We start from the raw sequence: 12525 nt of genomic DNA, 5'->3' as shown, positions 1-12525 counted from the left end.
ACCGGGTATGGTAACTGCTGGTGGTGAAGGAGACCAGACTACAGAGGTAAAGAGGGTGTGTACCCAAAAGGGCTTTGTAGATGAACACATACAAATGTATCTTTCTGCGCATATAAAGTGACGCCCAACCTACCATTTGGTACAATGTGCAATGGTGGGTGAGTGGCTTGGCATTTGTAATAAAGCGCAAGGATGCATGATAAACAGAGTCCAGTCTCTGTAAGATGGAAGAGGCTGCATGCATATACAACAAGTCACCATAATCAATTACAGGGAGAAAAGTGGCCTGAACAAGCTTCTTTCTAGCCATAGGACAATCCATTATGTTATGACAAGGTAGAGGTGGTATACAGAAGACAGCCCTATTTGGTAAAATACCAAGTCCATATTATGGCAAGAACAGCTCAAATAAGCAAAGAAAATGACAGTCCATCATTACTTTAAAACATGAATGTCAGTTAAACTTTTCAAGTTTCTTCAAGTGCAGTCGTAAAAACCATCAAGCGCTATAATACAACTGGCTCTCATGAGGAGAGCCACGGGAAAGGAAGACCCAGAGTTATCTCTGCTTCAGAGGATAAGTTCATTAGAGTTACCAGCCTCAGAAATTGCAGCCCAAATAAATGCTTCACAGAGTTCAAGTAACAGACACATCTCAACATCAACTGTTTAGAGGAGACTGCTTGAATCAGGCCTTCATGGTCGAATTGCTTGCAAAGAAACCACTACTAAAGGACACCAATAATAAGAAGAGACTTGCCTGGGCCAAGAAACACGAGCAATGGACATTAGACTGGTGGAAATCTGTCTTTTGGTCTGATGAGTCCAAATTAGACATTTTTGGTTCCAACCGCCGTGTCTTTGTGAGAATCAGAGTAGGTGAACGGATGATCTCCGCTTGTGTGGTTCCCACCGTGAAGCTTGGATGAGGAGGTGTGATGCTGCTTTGTTGGTGACACTGTCAGTGATTTATTTATAATCCAAGGCACATTTATCCAGCATGGCTAACACAGCATTATTCCATGATACGCCATCCAATCTGGTTTGCATTTAGTGGGACTATCATTTGTTTTTCAACAGGACAATGTCCCAAAACACACCCCCAGGCTGTGTAAGGGCTATTTGACCCAAGGAGAGTGATGGAGTGCTGCATCAGATGACCTGGCCTCCACAATCACCTGACCTCAACCCAATTGAGATGGTTTGGGATGAGTTGGACTGCAGAGTGAAGGAAAAGCAGCCAACAAGTGCTCAACATAATGTGAGAACTCCATCAAGACTGTTGGAAAAGCATTTCTCATGAGCTGGTTCAGAGAATGTCAAGAGTGTGCAAAGCTGACATCTAGGCAAAGCGTGGCTACTTTGAAGAATCTCAAATATAAAATATGTTTAGATTCAATGTGTTGTTTTATAGTTTTGATGTATTCACTATTATTCTACAATGTAGAAAATAGTAAAACATTTTGAAAAACCTTTGACTGGTACTGTACATTTGGAATATAAGGATTGTTTCAGTGGCATGAAAAATGACATCACACAAAAACGAACCTGCCTGTAATTATAACAGTAAGCAGACAAGAGCGGCACAACATCACCTCATAGGAGATGGAAGACGTAGATTATAATACTCTTTTGCATGTCTATACCTTCAAACCAATACAGTATACCTCAAATTATAACAATAAGGAAAGCCCCTGATGGGGTTTGCAGGTTGCACTTTTGTCATGACAGATTCTGTCTATTGATGCGTTTTGAACAGGGTTTATAGAGTTGGTTTAAAAGTTTGCCCATGTTTGACATTGAGTTGTCTTTCTCCGGAGGTCAACTCATGATGTGGCAAAATGGAACAGTGATTGATGGCTGCTGTCTTGTTGTGTCTTGTTTTATTTATCACAGCAGTAATTTATTCCATGTGTGTGTGTGTGTGTGTGTGTGTGTGTGTGTGTGTGTGTGTGTGTGTGTGTGTGTGTGTGTGTGTGCATATGGTTCGGCAACATGCTGCTAATAGATAATTGCCTCTTATGTTAGCAGTGACGTAGCGTTAGTAACCTGGAAGTTGGTTGGCCTGAAAGCCCTTCTTCACACTTACAACTGACAAGGTATTTATACTTTTCAGTTTCCAGCACGTCCATATCTCACCCAAGGGATCTAATAGAAGAGAAGCTCTGACAGCTAAGTCAAAACCCTTTCTCTTCATTGCTGGAAATAAATCCTTGGCAATACAAGCCATTGGATTGGAAAAAATGAAATAGATTTTGCTTCCTCATATGAAACCGCATCTTGGCAAGGCAATTTAATCTTAATAGCTTTGATGTTAGTGCAAACAGTGCCTCTGCAAATATGCAACTGAGACCATAACGTAATGTGTTATTGTGCTGTTGAGTGATTGTACTAATTATGTTCCCATACTTGCTTTTTACCCAAACGTGAAAACCCGGCTTCAAAATCACAAAATAAAATGCAAATAGATTTTGTGCAGTGCAGCCATCTACTTTTACACATTTTTGTATCTAACGATATCTTGCCAGCAAATAAACAGCAGGAGAATCAATATGATTATGCCATTCATTAAATCCACAAGAAAAGCTCAACTGAAAACTGGTGGGTGGCTTCAAAGTAAACGAAGGTCTTAAGATCCAAAGTGATATGAGCCTAATACATGAAGCTAAACCCCAAAGTGTACTTATCAAAGTTCATCTTTCGCAACCAAAGATTGTGAAGAATTAAACCTAGCTGTGGGTGGGTTTCCTTATAATACTAACTAATCCTTTTCCTTTCATGTTACCTGACTAATAACTGAAACCATGTGCATTCAATTACTACCTCTGTGCAACCTAGCTCTATGAGAGTAGTGCAGAGGCATGAAAGAAAGATAAATAGTGTACATGCACACTGTTGAACACTCCCATAGTTTTACTGAGCGCAATGTTTCAACCCGAAGTCTGTCAGTAGTAGTACATACTGTAGGCATACACAGATTTCTAGCGGTTAAGAGCATTGGGCCAGTAACCCAAAGGTCCTTGGTTTGAATCCCCAGGCCGGCAAGGTGGAAAAATGTGCCGTTCTGCCATTGAGCAAGACAGTTAACCCTCAACAACAACTGCTCCCCAGGCGCCGGTGACATGAACGTCATTTAAGGCAGCCCCCCGCACCTCTCTGATTCAGAGGGGTTGGGTTAAATATGGAAGACACATTTTAGCTGAATGCATTCAGTTGTGCAACTGACAACAGTAGGTATCCACCTTTCCCTTTCCCCTCTGCTCTATGTCTCAGTATGCTCACCACATTTACTTCCACTGTGTAACCTTGCTTTGTATTCCCTCTGTGACAGAATGCTCCATTCACTATTCTGTCTGTCCACCTCATCAGTCCCAGTGCCCATCAGGGGTAGATGAGAAAGGGAGAGAGGGAGGGAGGGAGGGATGAATGGATCATATCTAACCACAAAGAGTTGGATTGCGAAGGGCTTTTTCTCCATCAGACCTGTCTGCGGCCCCCGGAGCCAATATTCATTTAGCTTGATGTATTCCTGGGCCTGAAACTTTAATGTGATTTGTGGGGGAATCCAGATGGCAAGTTCACGGATCGACGCCACTCGCTGACAGAGGCAGTGCCAGCGGCCGAGTGCACAATAACAGTGGGTGCCTCAGCCCCCTTATACATCCTGCAAGCACCAGGGCCTCTTATTCTCCTGTAGATATTACAGCCTTACTGGCCAGACTGCAGGACTCACACAGACACTGGCCGTGTCCGAATACCCATACTAGCATACTAAATAGTTTGTGAAGAAAGAATGTTTTATAGTATGTGACATTTAGAAAATAGTACTTTGAATGTGTCATCTAACTACCGGCATTCATTCATTTTGGTACAGTGTGTCAATGTATCTGTTTATCAGCTTTTGTCAAACACTTCTGAAGAGTCTGAAAAGTTGAGTAAATTATACTAGCTCAAACTCCAAAATGAGTATGCAGTTTAAGTATGTAGTGCGCTAGTATATGTATTTGTCAGAATACCGATACTTGCGATCCAAATAGTAGGCTTTCTGGGTATACACTGAGTACACCAAACATTAGGAACACCACCATTTTCTCCTCCCCTTCATCTACACTGATTGAAGTGGATTTAAAATCAATAAGCGATCATAGCTTTCACCTGGATTCACCCGGTTAGTTTATGTCACGGAAAGAGCAGGTTTCCTTAATGTTTTGTATACTCAGTGTATATGAAGTGTATATACGGTGTATATGGTATATACTGTATATATCAGTGGCGGTCGGTGCCGTTTAAGATTAGGGAGGACAATTTTTTATGAGCATGGCCATTTTTTTATTACAGAATATTGGATGACTGTCTGTTATCCATATTCCCATTCACCCAGGTCAGTGTAACATTGATCGGTCTAGGCTACTACATGATACTCAAATTTGCTCCATACCCATCATGAGGTTGCTACAACCTAGCCTACAAATGAACGTTTATAATGTAGGTGCATAGGTCGAGAGACAAATTGAAGTAATCAAGGTGACAGACAGTGACACATTCAGGACCGCCTCGCACACTCTTGCCAGCATCTAGCTGATCTAGGGTGTGTATATTAGTACAAAACAGTTGCAAAATGTTACATTGTGTAACTAAAGCAAGAGTTTTTATTGGACAAATTCAAATAGGTCCATCCTGTTTAGTTCCCTTTGCTTCCATTTAAGAAATATTTTGCAACAGAACTGGCGAAATGATTACACACACCTCTGATCACCTGAGTTCACTTTCCTAGTAGCCATCATTGAACAGGCCAAAGAAACTCTCCAAGCAAAACATTCATAACATAACCACTACACACAGCCTACATTGTTATCACCCTATTAGCTAACGTCATAGTCAACATAGCTACTAGAACTAACGCATTAGTAAACCCACAAACCAATCCATGTGTACAATCAGGCAGTAGTACACAGCGAGCAGTTTAGCAGTAACCTGGCAGGCCCTGGTGGCAACACACTTATAAAACCGAAAGCTTACCTTGAATTGGAAGTGTTGGATAGCCATAGCCTGCTAGCTAACATAAATAGAATTCATCTCTGTTTGAGTCAGGTTGTTGAGTAGGCTAAATAATCTGCATTAGCAAGCATAAGTGAAACTGAAAAAAATATACAATGAAATATCTCCTTCTCTCTCGCTTTGCTGCTTCACCTTCATTTTTGAATGAATGAATTTGTTCAAAACAATTCAACTATTGTCTTTCTCTCTCTTTGAGTCAACCACTCAGCACATTTTCTACACTGTAGTGCTAGCTAGCTGTAGCTTATGCTTTCAACACAGGGATGTAACCTAAGCAAAAGAGAGAGGTAAAACCTCTAATAAATACTCGGGGCGAGACCCGTAATAACAAGTGCACAATACACGCAGCACGAAAGCCGAAATAACAAAGCACAAGTACTCACAAGACCAACGGACATGGGAACAATGGGGTGGCAGGTAGCCTATTGGTCAGAGCGTTGGGCCAGTAAAAAGGTAAAAATATGTCATTCTTTTCCCTGGTAGGCCGTTATTGTAAATAAGAATTTGTTCTTAACTGACTTGCCTAGTTAAATAAAAAATAACTGACAAGGCAATTGTTAACAGCGGTCACATATATACAATTACTAATGAGGGGAATTGGAATCAGGTGTGCGTAATGAGACAGTTCAGTGATGCCTAGAGGCCGGTGACATAGACCTCTGGAACTGGTGCACGGAAGGGCAGCAGTACTGGGGGAATCTGTGACAGTAAGTCTATGGAAGGGGGTGAAAACCATGAGCCTCCTAGGTTTTGTATTGAAGTCAATGTACCCAGAGGAGGACGGAAACTAGCTGTCCTCTGGCTACACAATGGTGCTACCTTACAGAGTGCTGTTTAGGCTACTGTAGACCTTCATTGCAAAACAGTATGTTTGAATTAATTATTTGGTGAAGTCAATATATTAAGTATAGTTCCATCAAAAAAGGATAACTTTTTTAATTTTTCACTACTCGTATGGTCCTCCCCTTACTCCTCTGAGGAGCCTCTACTAGTATTTATGAAAAAATCAAAAGTTGTATAATATGTGACGTTTTGAAAATGTAGAATGTAGAACACGCTCTACAAAAATGTACGAATAGTGGGGAACATGCTTGATTGTACATTCGATGATGCCTTCTCGGTATGGATGACGCCTTCTCTGTAAATCAAAACAAGACGTTGAACTGACATCTGTGCTCAGTGTGTACTTTTTCTCTGTCACTCAGACTCCTCTCTAGCACACTGCTCTCTCTCAGTCCCGTACCCATTTCTCTCCCTCTCTCAATTCAATCACATTGTCAAAGTACACATATAGCAACAATGGTTTAACCAAAAGCAATAAGGCATCAACAATGATAGTTATAGTAGTAGTGGAAATGGTATTACCATTAACAGCAACTACAACAATATTAATGATAATAATAATACATTAAAGCAATAGTAGGAGGCCAGTCTCAACATGACTGAAAAGCCACATGGTATGGTAAGAAAGCCAGAACAAAAAGGCAAATATTATTGACATTACATTGCAATGTACACTGCCCGTCCCTCAGGTTGTGCCAATTTAGACTTTTCACCTAATAAATATGAGTTTTTATCTTAATATTTTATAGTTTCAAATTATTTGCACTGAATGATCATTTTGGGAAAGGAAGATTCTCTTAGGTCTCAGTATTTTTCACAATATAATAGGAAATGCAGCTCTGTCTCTACCTCTTCCCGGGGGCAGAGTGAGCAGAACCTGTCCTCTCTGGGCAGCCAGGTTTGCCTGTGACAACCGGTCTCTATGGCCAGGCTGTGCTCACTGAGTCTGTACCTTGTCAGTGTTTATCGGTTTTCGACCTGTCACAGTGGTCAGATAGTCTGCCACCGTGTACTGTCTGTTTAGCATTGAAGTTGACATAGAATTTTTGTGGTGTCTTTCCGATAGGTGATATATTTTTTTGTTTCTTTGTCATGATTTGGCTGGGCCAGATTCTCTGAGTGCTGTCCTGAGGGGTTGGTTTGGATTAATGAACTGAGCCTCAGAACCAGCTGGTTGAAGGGACTCTACTCTTTTTAATCTCTTGACATTGTAGGGCTATGTGACGAAATGTTTCGGGGTCGCTTGTTTTTAGATGGTTGTAAAATTTGATGGCTCTTGTTTCAATTCGAGTAAGGAAAGGGTATTGGCCAAATTCTGCTCATCAAGGAAATGTAGTGGTCTGCTATTTATGATACCGCAGAGAATTTTCTCTGTAATTATTTGGATCAAATTTGTCTCAGTTTAAATAGATTGGTTAGATCAATCCTTGGTTCCAAATATCAGGGGAAAATACCTTCAGTGAAGATAACGTTGAAGAGTTTGAGTATGGCCAATTTGAATTTGTGGTCTGTATTTGATCATTTCATTTAAAATACCATCAGCACCACAGGATTTTTTGGGTTGTAGACTATAGTTTTTCCAACAATTATTGTTCTGTAGTTATGTAATTAATCTCTCTCTCCTCCTCGTATTCAGTCATAACCACCCCATCTGATGGTTTCTTCTACTTTCAAATCAAAATTGAGCAAAATCAGTGTAATGACTTTAGTTGAATCAATATTGTTTCCACATCATTTCAATTAAATGACATTGAACCAATGTGGAATAGACGTTGAATTGACGTTTGTGCCCATTGGGGAATATCAAAATATCTTGCAGTGGAGACATGTTTAGCCCATACCAAACCCATATGTGTATGTCTTCGGGAAAAAAGTGTTTAGGGATCCCGAGTGGCACAGCGGTCTAAGACACTGCATCTCAGTGCTAGAGGCGCCACCACAAACTATGGTTCGATTCCAGGCTGTATCACAACCCGGCAGTGATTGGTAGTCCCATAGGGCGGCGCACAATTGGCCCAGCGTCGTCTGGGTTTGGCCGGGGTAGGCCGCCATTGTAAATAAGAATTTGTTCTTAACTGACTTGCCAAGTTTAAAAAAGGTTCAATAAAATAGAGGAATCCTGTTGAGGTAAAACAACTTATTTTATGACTAAAAGTGTTCCACTCTGAAACATGTAGTCTGATTCCAGTATATGTTTATAGGTAAATGAGTGCTGTACATTTTTTCCACAGCACTACAAATCATCAGATGCTGGAGAGGCAGCACATCAGGGAGTTTAACGGTGGATCCCTAAAGAGTCGCCAATAAAATTGGAGGCAAATATCAGAATTCCTTTGCCACCATTTGATAACCTCCAACTTCATGCTCTGTCAGTGCACATAATTCACAGCAACCCCTCTGCCTCACTCTGTCTCTAATAAATAGAACCTTGAACACCAGTTAATCTGATTGCATACATCATAGGCTAAAGTATTTCCTTCACGTATAACATGCATACACTGTGGCAGGACTCAGCTTTCATGAATGCTAAAAAGCGGCCCATGAAGGCAGAAAAGTGTCCCGTGCCCATGACTTTGCTGTCTCGTTCCAGCTCTTTCTCCCAGAGTTCTATTTTGGTATGCTGATGGATGAGCTAGTGCGGGCGACGGCCGAGCATTCACGACTCCTTGGCAACGCACACCACTCCTAGTGATGCCATACTCCGCCTCATAAGCTAAAGTTTCACCGAAGATTAATTGACCATTCTGTGGCCGCAAATTCGCAAAATAATCATTACCTAATCCATTGGTGCAATAAAGTGCATTACTTTGAATGGGGCATTAAATAACACTGGCTCTTGTTCGTACCGCATAAAACACGAAGACCTCTAAACTGAAAATCCGCCTCTTTTTCCTCATCGCAGGCTTGCCCCATGTCCTTCGTAATCAAAGGGGCCGCAAGGTGGTGCTAAGACCGTAACTGTTACTCCTCTGCTTTGTGTGCCCGCTTAGTTCAGATCAACCTCGGATTCTACAGTGTAGCTAATGTAACTAGTCATTTACATGTTTTAATACAGCTTTTCACGTTCTGTCTGTAGACATCCTCATCTTTTAGAAAGCAGCGTTTTACGGTTCTGGCTATGCCTTACTTAGCATTTAAATGGCTAAAGCATTTCTACGTCTGTTCTGGGCAGATTATCCACAGTGTTGTCTGTGCGGTACAAGCTAGGAGCTCTCTTGTGTTGTAAAACAGGACTGCTGGTGCAGCAGATTATTTAGCTGGAGAGTGACAACCTCATTTAAGAAAGAATAAATAGGAATAATGTTTTGCATCTTGCCCTTGATATCTTCCAAACACTTAAATTAAATCACTGGTTTCATTTTGAGAAAATCATCCAAATGCATGATGTATAACCTACCTAATCTCTCAAGTAGACTACTGGATTTCATTTCATTTTTATGAATACCGGAATACATTATAGGCAAACACCTAGACTAGTAGAACAATAGAGCACTGCCAGAGCTTATCTGGAGAAAAGCATTCATACTAATGTAGTTTACCTAGAATGCACTCCACAATAATGCTTGGGTTTCATATAGTAGGATTGTGGTGGCCCAGTCCCATATTTACAGAAGCAACAACAGGTAGATAGATACCAATGATTTATATATACACTAGATCAGGGGTTTTTAGATGACTAATGTTACTGCCCCCGCTACAACCAAAAACATACTTAAATACAAAATTATAATTTTGTCCTTCAAAATTTCATTGAAATACTGTAGAAATTCAATCATTCTTATGGAGGACAGCTGCTACTGAAGAGTGCCAGAATGGCTGACTGGTGGCTCCAAAGCCTTTCAATGGCCAATGCATAGCAGGAGCAATCCACGGATTACATACATCATTGGTTGATACAGAGGAATCTAATAATTTATCTGTTTTCTCAAAGAATAATGAGAGAGGCTGTCGTAATTACTGTAAAAGCCTGGCATTCAGGCCGACTACCACCTGCTCAGAAAGGGCAAGGCAGAAATTGCACTTTGCAACAATTGTGGGATTCAAACAGGCGGGGAGCACAATATTAGCTGTCCATGGTGCTGAAATTTTGCCAATGGTGCTGAACACTGGACACAGAGACACACGGTGAGTCAGGGCAATACTAAACCCATGATTACTTGGATTCTTCTTCTCTACCAACACAACACCATGACTACAGTGGGGACAATAATGTTATTGATTTATTATTAACAGTAGTACCTTTATGAGTTTTGTAATAGTAGCGCCTGCAGACGGTGTCAAAAACATAGTGCTTGTTGGTACTGGTGGTATCAAATGACTGTCCCTACACAATCTGCGACTATGTGATAGAAATGTCTCCGAGGACTAGTCATCAACTGTGCAAAGATGTGTTTTCAAACAGTGGAATTGGAAATGTGTTTGTTTGTTGGTGTGCTGCAGTGTGTGTGCTGCAGTGTGAGAGTGGACAAGCTGCTCAGTCACATGCACCAGTAGCATTGAACGCATGCAGCCATGTGTTCCTGTGCACAGCAGAGCAAGCAGGAGCTCGGCTGGTGGGATCTTCAGCTAATATCACACACACTTTCCGGATTAAAAGCCACAAATCACATATTCGACAAGCATCCTGGAGGCGCCAAGCCAGAGAGGTGTGACACTGATGCGTGCAAGCTCCAACATTTCCATCTCGGCTGTAGACAGATACAACTACTCTGAAAATGTCACTCATTCAAATCTCAACATCGCATAGAAAAAAGTAGGCTGAATGAGCTAGACTTTGATCATAATATTTATTTTAACGCCCTGCTTCTTTCATTCGGGTAATTGATGCACTTATTGTAATTATGTTGCCGAAACCAACATATCTATTAAAATCCGAACATTAATGCATAGCAGGGTTCCAAAGCTCAAATCAATACATAATCTATAGCTATTTTGAGGTTGTTGCTAGTGCTGCAGGGAGACATAAATATCAAACCTTTTTAGAGGCACTTAAAACTCCATTGACGACAGTGGCCGTAAAAAGTTGAAGCTAGGCAATATTGACCTGTCAGAAATGAGCACCCTTAAATCAGAAAAACAAAATCCCAATCGATGGGAGACAAGAAAGTGTGAGTCCATGACTGGGAGGTGAAAGGAGGCAGCTAGAATGGCAGCCCAACTGATCCATGGGTGCTGCTGCATGCTGACACAGAGGGGCCTAAAGCTGCTGGAGAGGAAAGAAATAACTGATTTATGGTCCTGCCAGCCCAAGTGGAAACTCACTCTGGATTGACCACCGCCAATTGAGAGTTGACCCTGAGGTCAGTGTGGAGAGATTTCATCAGGTAGCCGGGCACGGCGGTGTAGAGAGGTGAAATAAAGAGTGCAGCTATCCATCTTCAAAATGATCCGGTATTATTGGTTATCTAGGGCCGAGCAAGTATACTTTTATAAAGATAATAATTCCTCCGTTCAAGATGCAGTTGCAATACCAAGAGGCAGCTCAATACGCCGCAGTATTAGCTAACATCAGTAGACTGTTCGCCATGCTCTCCAAATTGCATTAGGATTTTATCAATTGCATGATTTGTCTTATGGTCTTGTGGGTGCGCGCGCGCGCGCGCGTGTGTGTGTGTGTGTGTGTGTGTGTGTGTGTGTGTGTGTGTGTGTGTGTGTGTGTGTGTGTGTGTGTGTGTGTGTGTGTGTGTGTGTGTGTGTGTGTGCATGTGAAAAGAGATAGATAAAAGAGATACGGGAGAAGAAAAAAGCGAGAGGGGCAGAGAGATAAAAGAGAAAGGCTACAGGAGAGAATGTGTGTATTCTTCTATCTGCATAATAAAATATGTTTCCATGGCAACGTCAATCTCCTTGCTAATGTACTTAAGCGTCCTAATCAATCTGACAAGTCTGTCATCAAACACGTTTACACTTTTGCTATGTTTGTCTTTACAACTGCTTTAAAAAAAAAAAGACAGGAATCAAGCAGCACAGCGATGACCATCTATTCCATCACTACAGATGAATTACCTACAGGCCTGCTTCATTTATTTTCACTTCACCACTTTGAAATCTGTTGGCTCAGGCTATTCTAACATATTCATAAATCTTCCAAGATGGGCTCCATGGCTCCTGGAAGGAGGAGAGAAGGAGAAAGCGAGAGGGGAAAAAAAGATAATTACTTTGCTTTTGTTTTGCAGCTAATTTATGACGGCCATATCGGGGGTGATTGTGGCCTGGGAGATGGTTCAGGGAGTAGGTGGGAGGTAGGAACCCTCTGAAGTCCTCGACCGCCCTGCCTGCGCCATTCTTCAAGGGAGATGCTGGCCGAATCCATGATTAAGTGACAAAAGACTTGACCGTTTAACTACAACTTGTTAATTCCCACCATCACTTAATTCTCACTGTCCTTGATGGGGCGGCATTATTTATAGTTGCTTTATTCAGATACAAAGTACTGTGTCTGAGAATAAACCAATATCCCAGGGTTAGTCAGGTTGGTGTGTGAAAGAGAAGATAAAAACACATTAATGAGGATTGAAAGGATAGTGTGTTTACTCACTAATTATAGAACATCTTTACAAGAATAAAGCAGAGTGCTACAGAAGTGGCAGACCAGAATGGATAAAAGGTATACTGTACTTAATC

At 41.3% G+C, this 12525-nt stretch overlaps 1 protein-coding gene across 1 annotated transcript in view; it reads right to left on the bottom strand.

The window, feature by feature from the left end:
- The window catches only part of LOC118385281 (BMP/retinoic acid-inducible neural-specific protein 1), a 122378-nt gene that overhangs the window by 16472 nt on the left and 93381 nt on the right, over positions 1-12525 (bottom strand). The gene's annotated exons all lie outside the window — the stretch shown is intronic.

This window comes from Oncorhynchus keta, chromosome 6, assembly GCF_023373465.1.
Source record: "Oncorhynchus keta strain PuntledgeMale-10-30-2019 chromosome 6, Oket_V2, whole genome shotgun sequence".
NCBI classification, from domain to species: domain Eukaryota; kingdom Metazoa; phylum Chordata; class Actinopteri; order Salmoniformes; family Salmonidae; genus Oncorhynchus; species Oncorhynchus keta.
The sequence above is the reverse complement of the archived record's forward strand: the minus strand, read 5'-3'. Positions and strand labels throughout refer to the sequence as shown.